Source organism: Hemiscyllium ocellatum, chromosome 14 (genome assembly GCF_020745735.1).
Source record: "Hemiscyllium ocellatum isolate sHemOce1 chromosome 14, sHemOce1.pat.X.cur, whole genome shotgun sequence".
Classification (NCBI taxonomy): Eukaryota; Metazoa; Chordata; class Chondrichthyes; order Orectolobiformes; family Hemiscylliidae; genus Hemiscyllium; species Hemiscyllium ocellatum.
The window spans coordinates 80,053,286-80,067,590 of NC_083414.1; positions in this window are offsets into that span (position 1 = coordinate 80,053,286).

A 14,305-nucleotide genomic window follows, 5' to 3' on the forward strand; every position below is an offset into this window, starting at 1 on the left:
CTGAAGTCACTTCACGTGATGAATATAATCTTTAATTTGTCATGCTAATCATTGTTAACTCACTTTCTCACTCTTGGGTGTTCTACCCGAAATAAATAAACATATGTTTCAGACTTTGGAGTATTTCTACATTCTATAGTCCTGACCATATATAGTCAGGAATACTGCAGGAGGACAGGGAAGAAATAGTGGGGGCCCTGGTTGGTACTTTTGCATCATCGGTCGCCAATGGGTGATGTCCTGGAGAACTGGAAGTTAGTGAATGCTGTGCCGTTATTCAAGAAGGGCTACAAGGAAAAACCGGGGAACTATAGAACAGTAAACCTAAAATCTGTAGCACGTAAGTTACTTGAGAAGATTCTGAGGGAGAAGATATACACGCATTTGGAAAGACAGAGCCTTGTGAATGGGGGATTATGGCTCACAAGTTTGTTAGACTGCTTTGATAATGTGCCCAGTAACTTTGACAAGGGCATTGTTGTATATTTAGTCTGTATGGATTTCACTAAGGCCTTTCATAAGGTTCCACATGGTACACTGCTCTGGAAGTTTAGATCGCATGGAATTGAGGGGGAACTGGCAAATTAAGTTTAAAATTGGCTTGATGATAGGAAGAAGAGAGTAATCGTGATTTAGATGACAATGTACAGGCATGATTTGTAAGTTTCAAGGTGACACGAAAATAGGTGGAATCGTGGACAGTGAGGAAGGTTATCAGAAATTTCAGAAATTACAGCAGGACCTTGATTAGGTGGGGAAGTGGGCCGATAAATGGCAAATGGAGTTTAATTCAGATAAGTGCAAGTTCTTGCATTTCAGAAAGTCACATCAAGGCAGGAGTTTCATGGTGAATGGCAGGGCCTTAAGGAGTGCAGTGGAACAGAGTGGCCCTGGAATTCAGGTGCACGGTTCTCTGTCAGTGGAGTCCCAGGTAGACAAGCCACTGAAAAAGGCTTTTGGCTCACTGGCCGTCATCAGTTAGAGCACTGAATATCGAAACGAGGGAGTTATTTTGTAGTTATACAAAATGTTGGCGAGTCCATACTTGTAGGGTCATGTTCAGTTTTGTTCACTTTGCTCGAGGAAGGATGTTATTAAATTGGAAAGAGTGCAAAAGAAATTTACAAGGATGTTGCCAAGACTCAATGGTCTGAGTTACAGTGAGAGGTTGAAGAAGCTTGGAGTTTGTATTTTAGAATGTATGAGACTGAAGGGGATCTGATAGTAGTGTAAAAGACCATGGGAGGCATGGATAGAGTGAATGCACTCAGTCTTTTTTCCACAGGATTGGGCAATCACGGATTAGAGGGCATCAAGTTAAGGTCAGAGGGGAAAGAGTAAAAGGGAACCTGAGGGGCAATTTCTTTTACACACAGGGTGGTATGCACATGGGATGAGCTACCAACAGAAGTTGTTAAGGCGGGTACATGCACAAAATTTAAAATACATATGGGCAAATACACTGGTAGGAAAGGATTAGAAGGATACAGGGAAATATTTTGTTCGGAATGGACCAGTTTGGGCCGAATGGCCTACCTCCGTGCTGTAAGAATCTATGAGTCTAACAACCATTGTTCTCCGACTGAATGTTGTATTGTTCTTCCCCAATTCACTGGAGCGAACTTGATACTCTTGCCTCTGGGCTTCCATGATGTTTGACTAGAATGTTCAAACATTCCATATTGAATTCAGACGCCGTGTAAAATACAACATATTAATGTCACTATTCCTCCAAAACTGCTTCAGAGCAAGGTTAGTCATTAGTCCTTTTGCCCTTCGAGCCTGCACCATCATTCAATATAATCATGGCTGATCATCCTTGATCAGTATCACACAGCACCAAATCCGAAATAATCTGCTCTCTAGTTTGGTTCACAACATACTCTTCAACCTACCTGATATACACTTATGGAATTTATTTTTCACAACATTAGCTGTCACTTAGTTCACTCAGTTTCGATGCAACTTGACACCATCCATTATTACTGCAGAACCCACGAGTATTTGTTACTCATTCACAGGATGGTGGCTTCATTGGATAACCAGTATTTGCTGGTCATGCCAATCGGAAGTTAAGAGTTAACAGTGTTGTCTTGTACCTGGAGTGACGTGCAGGCCAGACCAGGTAAGAACAGCCCGTTTCCTTCACTAAAGGACATTAGTGAACCAGATGAGTTTTCCCAACAATCAACAATGGATTCCTGATCATCATAAACTCTCGATACCAGATACTTATTGAATTCAAATTCCACAATCTGTCATGACAGGATTTGAATCCATGTCCCCAGAACATTACATGAGTCTCTAGGTTAAGAGCCGAGCGATAATATCAGTATGTCTTGGCTTCCCTTTGCATATAGTTGCATAACTAATTTCCAGAGCATATGATGCAAAACATTTGCGCGACAGTTTTGGTTCAGATATATAAAACAACAAGTTTGTTTCTCTTTGCTATTTGTAAGATCCACGCAAACTGATTCTGTGGAATCTGATGGACAGGGCCTGTGTCGTTACTAGTGATAGACTTGGATAAGGCATTCGGGGAGGCTCACCTCGATGCTGAGATGATCTGAACACATGTCCAGCAATACAGGACAAGCATCAATATCCATTTCGCTCTGTCAGGATAAGTGTCACCGTATATTCTCACTGATCCCTCACACACACTGTATATCTGTTACAGCACCTACCCTCAACCAAGGCTCACGCTCTATCTCCAAATAAGGCTCAAGCACGACCATTCCCGCTGTTGAATTCAGCACCTTCCCTCCCTCACATTCTCTGTCCCTGATGCAATAGCCCCGCTCACTAATAGCACTACAATCATACAACACTATGGACAGACGGCCTCCAGCCACCTCACCATGTCACACCCCACCTGGGAGAAAGTGAGGTTTGCAGATGCTGGAGATCAGAGCTGAAAATGTGTTGCTGGAAAAGCGCAGCAAGTCAGGCAGCATCCAAGGAACAGGAGAGTCGACGTTTCGGACATAAGCCTCACCTACCCCAGCACTAACAGCAGGGACATCCACTCCCACCCTCACTCATTCTCTCCCATTCTCTCTGGAATAGGACAGAAAGGGCCAAGCCGGGTGATGGAGTGCTGGATATCCGTTCCCTCATCCCCCTACCATGATATGTGGGGAGGATCCTGGAGAGAGCAGGAGAGGACCAGGAAGCCTTGTATGGAGATTCTGAAACATCCACGTCCCACCAACCGAGTAAGGAGCAATATTCAGTAAAGACAAATTCTCAATTCAAACCTACTGTCAGTTCCAAACTCATCTCTCTCACTCGCAGTAGAACAGATATCCCATTGCACAGAGATGCAGGCATTGAATTACACAGAAGTATACCCCAATATACTAACATGCACAATGCATCCAAGGAGATAACCATGCATACAAATAGAAGCACACAAAGACATATACCGTCACACACAAATAGACACAAACACAGATAGAAACACACAGGCTGATACACAGACAGGCAGACATAGTCACGCAAATACAAAACAATAACAAGCACATGGACACACACACATATAAATGCACATTAAGAAAAAGACAGTAGTGCCATTAAGTCACAAATAAACACTTTTTTTAATTTATAAGGAGATCAAAGATTCTAGGGAGAAGGTAGGAGACTGATGTTGAGGAACATATTAGAAATGACTGAATGGTATATCAGACTCGATAGGTCTAATTCTGCTCCTTTATTAATGCTCGTGCGGTGTCACGCTCTTCCTGAGACAGCAGCAGCATCATATTTGAATGGAAAGAGTCAGTGGTAATGTGGGAAAAGATTGGAGGGCAGAATGGTTAATGTCGATTCCTAGTTCTTGTACCACTATATCCGAAATGGGGTAGTGATTTGACATGAGGTTAACACAGTTTTTAAAAAAAATGTGTCCTACAGTGGAAGAAGGATGTCACTTTCCCTTCACTGTTGTGCTGTCTGTGGTGTCCTCATCCTCAGGGAGCAGTGAAGACTCGGTTAATTAAGGTATTTTAGTTGGAGCTTGACTGATCTTCGCCGGACAGGAGAGTCAATGTTTATTGGGAACAGACAGGAGACAGATGGTCAGACACACTCGGATCAGCCATGAGCATTCTGAATGGTGTCGCCAAATGGCTAACTGCTGCCCCTTTCCAATGTGTTGTTCCCTCAATCCACCCTCCCGGCTGTTACAGGAATATACTGCTGCCCCTACTCCATGTGTTGTTCCCTCAATCCATGCTCCCGGCCGTTAAAAGATATACTGCTGTCCCTACCCCGTGGGTTGTTCCCTAAATCCACCCCTCAACGCGATTACAGGGTAGACGACCATCCCATTCAGCCAGACTGTATCGTTACAGTGAGACGGGAGGAGACCATTCTATCCCTACAAAGAATTACACAGGAATATAGGATGAAATAATTCAGCTCATTGAGTACATTACAAAGCCCAGAACGAGGCCATTCAACCCACCTGAAGTGCTGCACAGGAACAGGGATGCTGTCACTAACAGGAAATAGTAGAGACATATGATTTTTTAAAACAAAACTGTAACTAGTTTTGACTCAGAGATCACTGTGTGGTCATCAATGATCAATAATCTATGTCAAATATCTGGATGAAGGGACTGAATGGATTAAAGCTGAACTACCTTGTACACCAAAATGATCATTCAATAGATCTTCAAATGGAGGTAGTGAATCTGCATTATGATGTAGACAGGGAAGGTTAATGAGGATACCCTCAGCAGAAATAATATAATGTGAGTTGTCTATTGCAGTCAGGAACAATTTAAATGGAGAGAGATTGCAGAACTCTGTGATGCAGATGTTTTTCATATTCCTGGTACACGAATCATATGAAGTCTGTCTGCAGATGCAGCAAGCGATTCGGAAGGTAAGTGGAATGATGCTGTTTGTGGCAACGGGTATTGGGTTTAATTAGGAATATTTCACTGTATCTGTACAGGGCATTGCTGAGACCACATCAGGTACACTGGGGGCAGTTTTGATCCTCTAAACTAAAAATAAAACCGGATGCAATTCCTTTCAAAGATGTTCAAAGATGCTTCCTTTTACTCATTCCTGAAATGAAGGCCTTTTGTTATCGGGAATTATCTGTTTGGATCTTAGATGAGAAATCTTATTGAGCCACTATTTTCAGAGAAGTATTTCAGCTGGATACATATTTTCTCTTGTTAAGAAGACTAAAGCTAGATAATATTATTTTTTGAATGAGATGCATTGGTATTAAAACAAATATTATGAAGGTATCAACCCATTTTTAAAAATTACGCAGATGCATATAAACATCTCATCAAATCATAAAACGGGCACATTATTTTCTTTTGCTAATGAAAGGCACTGTGCACAACAACAGCAATGATGCTGCATACAACATACAGTCCATTATCATCCATTCCAGAGAACGTACATGGATAGTGCACATGGTCCAGTTTGGTTTTCAGTTGACATTCTTGTATTACTTGCTTCAGAAGCAGCAGCCAATTGGTCTCTCTCTCCCTCTCTCTTACTGTGTTCTGCCTGAAAACCAGGCATGAGAGCAGAAAAATCCTGAGTCATCTTTACCACTCCTAGAGGATTCCTGATGAGGATTCATAGGAATCTCTGTACAGCTCGAAGAAAAGGGAATTCAGCCAAATCCAACTGTTCCGGGAAGAAATCCGCATTCCCAGACATTTGTGTGAGCAGAATAAGTTCAAAGTCAGAAAAACATTTGGGACACTATCATTTTACCATTTGTTCACAGTTCAACTTTATGTGTCCCAGATTTTTCTAGAAAATTACCCAGTCTGATACCGATATCATTGGACACAGCACTCTACTGGTTACATTTAAAATTTGCTTTCACCAATAGAGGACTGGGAAAAGACATGAGTGACCCTCCAACATTGGTCAGAACACGAACAAGAGATTCTCAAAGGGTTGGTAAGGTGTGAATTCCCTTCCACAGAAGATTGTGATGCCTGGATATTTCCATGTGTTCAAAATTGTCTATGTAAGACATTTGAAAGACAAATGAATGTAGGGAAATGATACACTGACAGAAAAGTGCTGCTGAGACATTAATCAGATCAAAGTGCATGGTAGAGCCTCACTCAGAGATGACTCAAAAATGCTTTGCTCTCTCTGATTATAACATGCAATAACAGGACATCCAGGAAAATTACAGCCGTTTACTTTGAAATTACAGAAAACGAAATCATAAGGAACAGGAATAGTTAATTCGGCCAGTCAAGCCATTGTATACAATCATGACTGACCTACTGTTAGCATTACCTCCTCCTTAATGGCCAGTTATTTACAATCCTGAACTCTCTGACAGGTCAAAGATTCATGTACCACCTCTTTAAATACTTTCAGTGATGTTGCTCCCCTTACTCTCTCGTCCAGATAATTCCTGACATTGATTACCCTCTGTGAGAGGAAAACACTCTCTACACATACACTATCACTTATTGATATGAACAAGAGGTGAACACAAGGGCTCAGGAAAGAGTGAATGGCCTTGAGATCAAGGCGGTAGTTGACTGAGGATGTTATCGGGACCACCTACTTATTTGAGCTTAATGAGAATCAGGTCTAACCTTTCCCACTGGTTGGGGTCTTTCAGAGCACAAAGGAAGATGTTTGTGGTCGGTGGCCTACAATCCTTTCAGTCCCTGGACATCTCTTCAGGAAATCCTCAAATTAACTTGCTCAGCACAAACATCTTCAGCTCCTTCGTCAACGCCTGTATGCCCCCATTCCCGGTGCTCCCCATCTATCTCAAGATCAGAAGCAGGGTGATCACTGAAGATCACACAATATTCAGAACAATTTGTCCCCCCTCAGCTCCTGAACCGGTCTGTGTCTATATTCAGCAAGACCCAAACAACATTCAGGTTTGTGCTGTTAAAGTGTCGGTAACATTTATGTAACAGCACGGCCAGACACTGCACATTTCCAGTTAAAAGAGGAGCTCATTCAGCATCTCAAGCTGGTTACATGGATATGTGGAAACCATTCAGCCCATCGAAATGACTGAACAAGAAGAGAAACAGCCCATTCAATCCTCCTGCCTGTTTCACAGGAAGAGGAGGCATCTAGTCAGTACATTGAGCTGTTAAACAGGAACAGGCAGAGTCCTTTAAGACCCCTAAACCTGTTCTATAAAACCAGGAGACCATTCACCCCTCGAGACACTTACACAGGAATAGGAGGGTGTCACTGATGCTCCATCCTGGAACACAAATGGAGCAGATACTGCACTCACAGACGGCTCACGATGTTCCTCGTGGCTCCATTACCTGTGGGACACATTATACTGTAACATGTTTTGCCGGCAGTGAGGAAGGAAGCCAAATGTTTTGTGCCAAGCCTCAAGGAGGCATCTTGCATCTCCAGGAAAACAGACCCATGTTCTCCGTAGGGGTCAGAAGCTGGTGGGGATATTTAACTGTTTTAGAGTGAAGGTATTGTGACTCCTGTCGGGATGGTGGATAACGTGAAGTTCTATGTATGATCACACACCAAATACACTGTATTAATGTTGGAAGAGTTTAGTTAAAGACTGGCCCTCTCTCTCTCAATCGAAATGGGGAGTGGAGTGGAGTGAGAGGGACGTTCTCAGAGTCTTTTAAGCCATCGAGAATCATGTAAACTAAGTAAAGAAAACATGGAACTTATCACCGTATTAGTTCTGTTTGGAATATAATGTGTGACTGTCTATCCACTTAAGGTTCAATGCAATCACCTCTTTTTCCTTCAAAGTGCTACAGATTAACCCTCAGGCACTCCCGATGGTACAATCATCCCAACAATGAGTCTAGTGAATCTCCATTACACTCTTTCTGCCAAGAGGATTATTCCTTATAAAGGAGAGAAAATCTGTGCACAATACAATAAATACTATCTCAACAACACTCTAGGGTGGATCACACTAATTCTGTTCCCTCACTTAGCTGTCTCAGCTTCTTTCCTGTGGTATAAAAAGCCATTCCTTCTCGCTACACTGCGAATGATACAGCATTTTGAAGTTTCTTACATCTTTGCGTCAGTCATCACCAGAGGTGCCGATGGAGATGTATATCATGTTCAGAGGGAGACTCAATCAGAAAGAATTCACTTGAACCAGGGAATGGTCACCTACCTGAATGGAAATTACTTGCAGGGACATGGAAATCAGGCAGAGGAAGGGAGCTATCTTTCCTGTTGTTCTGCTCTCATGGGATTTGTGCAGCCCTGGTCAGGCCAACATGTTATGCTGATCTTGAACTGAGTGGCTGATTCAGCTGTTGCACAGGATAATAAAGAGTAAACCACATTGATGTGGGTTTGCAGTCACACAGAGACCTGAACATGGAAGAATAACCCATTGCCTTCTCTACAGGACATGAGGCAAACAGATAGGCTTTTGTTTAAAACAAGTGGTGATGATTTCATTTGCATTCCATCAACTTCCTTCATGAGACACAAAAAGATTATTATTCTGTGCCGCTTGATGATGAGTCAATGACTTGACCACCATGCACTGTCTGCCCATCTGACAGATTCTGTGGAGAGGACAAATTACCCATCTCAAGTGCAAATATGTTGTGACGTAAGCATAGTTAGAAGGGACTTGAAACGGTTAAATCTGGATTTACTAAAGGCACAAATGATGGATTATTCAGCAGTTGCATTGAGGCTGAGAATGTGACTGAAATATCCTGATAGTGGTCCTGGGTAGGATTTGTGAGTGGGGAGAATATGTAGAAATGTGAATATGAATGGAGAAAAAAGATAATGGAGTTTCAGAACAGTCTGGTTTCTCCTCGCGTATTGTTGAGTAAGTTGTGGATAGTAATTTGCTAGTTTTAATCAGTAAGGAATAAATTTTTTGACTGGATCTGAAAATGATGACTTCCAAATTTTAAAATTTGAATATGAACAGCAATTCAGTTCAATACAGTTTAATGGTCAGATGGAATGACTTACCAGGAACACCAAATATAGCGAGGATGGGATAGTAACCTCCTTGAATAATCCAAAGGATATCTTCGATCCGTGATGCTAATGATATCCAAGGCCGAGAAAGGTAGTAAAGACCCAAGGATAAACTCCGGTCTGTTGCAATATTCCAGTCGAAGGTTCTCACATTCTGATCCATTAATTGAACGCCCCAGTCTAATGTTCTCAGATTCTGATCTCTCCTCCTCCGTCTCTCGAGCTACTGATCCCTGTTAGTCCAGTCGATGATGCTCCGGCCCATACTGGGATAACACATTGAACCGAGTCCTTAATTAATAGAAGAGGCAAACCCTCCAGTGACACATATCGGATCCACGGAGACTGACATCAATCACAGTCACTGAACAAATAGCTCCAGCCAACGCCTTTCAATTCAATATTGTTTTATTCAAATTCAAAACAATGATTCAAACTGTCATTTTCTGGATGGGCTATGTGAGGGTGACTGATGGAACAAATCTTGAGGCTGGTAGATCAATTGAGTGTAATCATTCAATCTGTCTTGGATGCAGGAGTAATGCTATAAGTTCATCAGAACGTAAACATGCATCTCTGATTATACATCCTGGAGCAATTGATCAAACATCATAATTTCAATTAAACATTGAGACATTTTTTATAGTTTATGATCTGAAGGGAATGTGTGCCTGAGAAACGTGGGGTTGTAACAGACAAATGGCATGGTTATGTTAACAGAGAATTGAACGTGACAAATGCAATTCAGATTGTTATTCCAGGTTCAGAGAGAGTCAGATGAGGCCTGTGCTATTGATGTGATCGATGTTAGTGAACTGTGATGAAATGTCATTTACTGGACTTCAATTAGAGTGTGGCTATGGCATTGTGGAGAAGACAGAAAACAGAGAGAATTGGGGGACATGGCAGTTCAGACAGGAGGGAGGGGCAATAATATTCCTCAGTCATCAGTATTGGAATATTACTCTTTATAGCTCATATGAAGAAAAGATTCAAGGATACATCTAAAGTGAGGAATGAGGAGTACAATTTGTTTATTGAACACAAAATACGAGGACAAAATTATTTTCTGTCCGTACTAAACTATGGGAAGTACAAAAAAAAATAAGATACACTCATGATATTGTGCTATATAAATTGAAATGTGTATTACAAAATCACGGAAGTGCTGTGCAGTCTATATCAATCATTATTTGGCCCACAGCTGAGATGCTGATTTCCCCTCTGTCAGTGATCCACCTCACTGAAATTGTCTGGCGCATTATCTCAGTACTAAGGGGATTCTGAATTCCTGCTGTTGTTCACCCAGTCTATTTAAATTAAATCACCTTCTCACTGTAGAAAAAAAAACACTTGGCCTTTTGGACTCTGTTTAACTGTTAGCAACTCAGCTCTGTGATATTGTTGGCGCTAAATGATCTGGGACCACAGCCAGTATCCGCGCAGTGCTTAAACCATATAGCAATAGATAAAGGCCTTGCAGTCCGTGAGAATTTCTAAATAAAACTTCCATTTTCTGTTTGTTCCTGTCTATCTCCCTTCATGATGTCTTCTGATCTATCCTACTCACCCTCGTTTAACATCCCTCCAATCACACCCTGTTTCCAAATTGTTCAGTTGTACAGCTTGATGTTGTGGCCATTTTGGAGAAATGGATAGAGCAAGGACAGGACTGATCGTTGGAGGGTCCGGCGTTTAGATGCTTCATTCAGAACAAGGAAGGTACTAAAAGTAGGGCAGGGGTGGGCTTTGGGGTGGGGGAGGGTGGGTGGCATTGAAAATCAAAGACACCATTACGTTGGTAGAAAGGATGCTTGATAAGGACTCGTGTACTGAGGTAGCATGGGAAGAGGTTAGAAACAAAAACGGAGATGTCACCCTGTTGACAGGTCTCTATTGGCCTCTGAAAAGTTCCAGAGATGTAGAGGAAAGGATTACAAAGATGATACTGGATAGGAGCGAAAATAATAGATTAGTTGTTATGGAAGAATTTATCTTTCCATATATTGACTGGAAACGCTACAGTTCAATTACTTTATACAGGTCAGTTTTTGTCCAATGTGTGCAGAGTGGCTTCCTGACACCGTATGTATATAGGCCAACAAATTCTGTTATCACGTTTTACATTAAAAAGTTGATTCTGATACGAAAATCGTAATATTATTATTATTTCTACTGTTAATCTTTTTCCTAGCGAATTAGACAAGACATGCCAGGCATCCCTTTAACGTTTTATGATTACGTTGAAATCTGTGTCCATGATTATTTACCAAATATTTAACTCGAACTTATTACTTTTTTAAATAGTTTCAAAGGCGCAACTCCGTTCTGAAAGATAACCTGAGTAGCTGGTTTTGTGGATGAAAAGAATCCTGACTGAAATCAGAATAAGTTACCTTTTCTCGTGATTCTTCAAAGTTTTTATGCTATAATTTCATTATTTCATCTGGGTTCTGTTACAAATCATCATTTTTTCAATACAAGAACTTTCTTTATCACTAGGTTGACATGTTTCAGAATCTTGCGAATCAGATTATCCTTTCTTTTGCCTTGGAATTATTTTCTTCTCAAAGGTACTTTTTTCACTAATGCTGAAGCAATTAATTTAATTTCTGGCTATTTTGTGGCTCTTCAAAAACAGACAGCTGAAGTAGACGTTTACATTTCCGCCACTCCATGTCTCTAAAAAAAGGCAGCTCCAACTCTCACTATGATCTGCCAGAACTGTATATAAACAAAGAGTGTCACTCTACTTCGATACATGCGACAATGAATCCTATCAAACCCAAATGAAACCAAATCTTATGATCGAGAGAGAGAAATTGTCACAAGGTCAATACACCCAGATGAAACCTCTGCAGCCTGCCACATCCGGCCAAAAATCGTGATAGACGATGAAGCAACTAACTGGTGGAGTGGGCTCCACAATTATTCCCATTCTATCAATGCATCAGCTCTGCACATCAATGTAAAAAACAAGGAAATAGTATCTGTACTATCCTAGCCAGCGGTGTTGAGTGGATGATTCAACTCACCGTCATCATGATGCCCACAGAATCACAAATGCCAGTCTTCAACTAATTTGATTCGCTGTACGTGACATGAAGAAACAGCTGAACACAGCAGATACGACAAAGGCAATGGGCTCTGACCTCATTCCTGCAATAGGACTGAAGACTTGTGCTGCACAACAAGCCGTGTCCCTGGGGAAGCTGTTTTCTTCTAACTCTAACTCTGACACCACCCTGGCAATGTGGAAAATGAATCAGCTATGTCCATTTTATAAGAGGGGAATAATTATAATCTGACCAATTACAACCCCCTAAGTCTCATCACGGTAGACAAATTGGGAGTTCTTTTTGACAGAGCTGTCAAACGGCACAGACATAACTTGCGCAGTGTGGTTTCCAATAGGTTCCCATGTGGAAATGATGCTGTTGTGGAAATGTCACTGGGTTAATAAAATATCGAGATCTCAAATCTGGTGTCAGTAACAGTGACCTTGAAGTCAATGTAGTTTGTAAACAACAATTTGCTTTTCGAATGTACTTTCAGGAAGTGAATCTCCTGTGTTTCCTGGTCTGCCTATACGTGATACCGGACACAGAGAGTTGTGATCAAATCTACAATGGTCTCTGAAAAGGCCAAGCAAGACACACTCTATTGTATCAAACCTCTCCGAGGTCTTAAAGTATAAAACCAGACAGAACACCCAGCCCCAGCCTCAATATGGATAAGGAACGGGAAGCACAGTCCTGTTGACCCTGCAGAGACCTCCTTCCTAACATATGCGAACTTGTGACAACATTTACAGAGCGTTCCCACAGACAGCACAGAAACATCGGGAATGGAATAGGCCATACAGCATATTGAGCCTGTCCCATTTTAGTTAATGTCTGAACATCTCCTCAATGCACTTTCCCCACACACTGTACACATTCCATAATGTGATTAACCTTGTGAAGCTATAAAATAGGAACTGCGGTAGTCCCTTTGGTCTGTCGAGTTTGCTATCCAATTCAATATAATGATGGCTGACCCTTTATTTCTACACCGTACTCCTACTCTGTCTCCCATCCTTTCAGTGTCTGGACATCCTTATTAGTCTTTAGTGCCTTGTCTTCCACAGCCTAATGTGAGAGAAAATTCCGAAGTTCACCAGTCTCGGAGTGCAGACAATTATTCTTAAAAAAATGCAATATGACCTGTCTGCACCTAACACTGTGGTCCCTTGTTTTAGACGTCCCAACCAGGGGTATTATCATCACTGTGTCCAATCTATCTAACCATGTCAGTGTTTTATATATTCCTCTGAGATCTCCACTCATTTTCCTAAACTCCATGGAATACTGGCTCAGTCGCCCCAAGCTCTGCTCCCACAAAAAGTCTGTCAACCCAGAGATCAGTCTGGTCATCCTTCGCTGCACTCCCTCAATTTAAGGTTTGTACTTCATTAGGTACGGAGACCAAAACTGCACACAATACTGCACAATGTTCGAGTAAAAGTCTCACCAAAAGCCTGAACAGCTCTACTGAGACACCCTTACTCCTGGACTCAAGTCCCCCTGAAATAAGGGTCAACACCCCATTTATCTTCCTGACTGCTTTCTGCTCCTGCAATATTGCTTTCAGTGACTGGTGTACAGGGAGATCCCAGATCCTTTTCAATGTTACAGCTCCCCACTCTGTGGTCTGCGTAAACTTGTCTGTGTGCCAATGTATTCCCAGTGTTCGCTTCTGTCTTCAGAACTCTCTGCCCTGCAAGGAATTTTGAGGTCTGTCCAAACAATAACAAAAGAAAACTGCAGTTCCCTTTATAGATCGACATTTCTCAACCACTCCCTTTTCAAATAGTTGGCTGGCATTTTAGTGTTTCCCAACAAAGAAGACAACACCACACTGCTCTTCATCTGTCACATGTTTACTCATTCACTCCTTTTGTTTCAATCACCTTGAAGTTTTTTCAATCCTCCTCACTTTCCAACATCCTAGTTCCGTCAGCAGACTTGGAAACTTTGCATTTGATTCCCTCAACGAGATGTTTGAGATGTATTGTGAATATCTGGCGACTCAGCACCAATCATTGAGATGCCTCATGAGCCTTACAAACTGAAAAACATCCATTTGTTCCTACTCATTTTTTCCTGTCAACACTCCCATTTTAAAACCATGTTCATACATTTCCCCCTAACTCATGTGCTTTTACTTTGCACACGAGGATTGGGACTCTATTAAATGTCTTGCTGAAAATCCAAGTTTAGTGCCTCTTTGTTTTTTTTTCCTGTAATTAATCTACCAGACAGTTTCTGAAATATGTTTC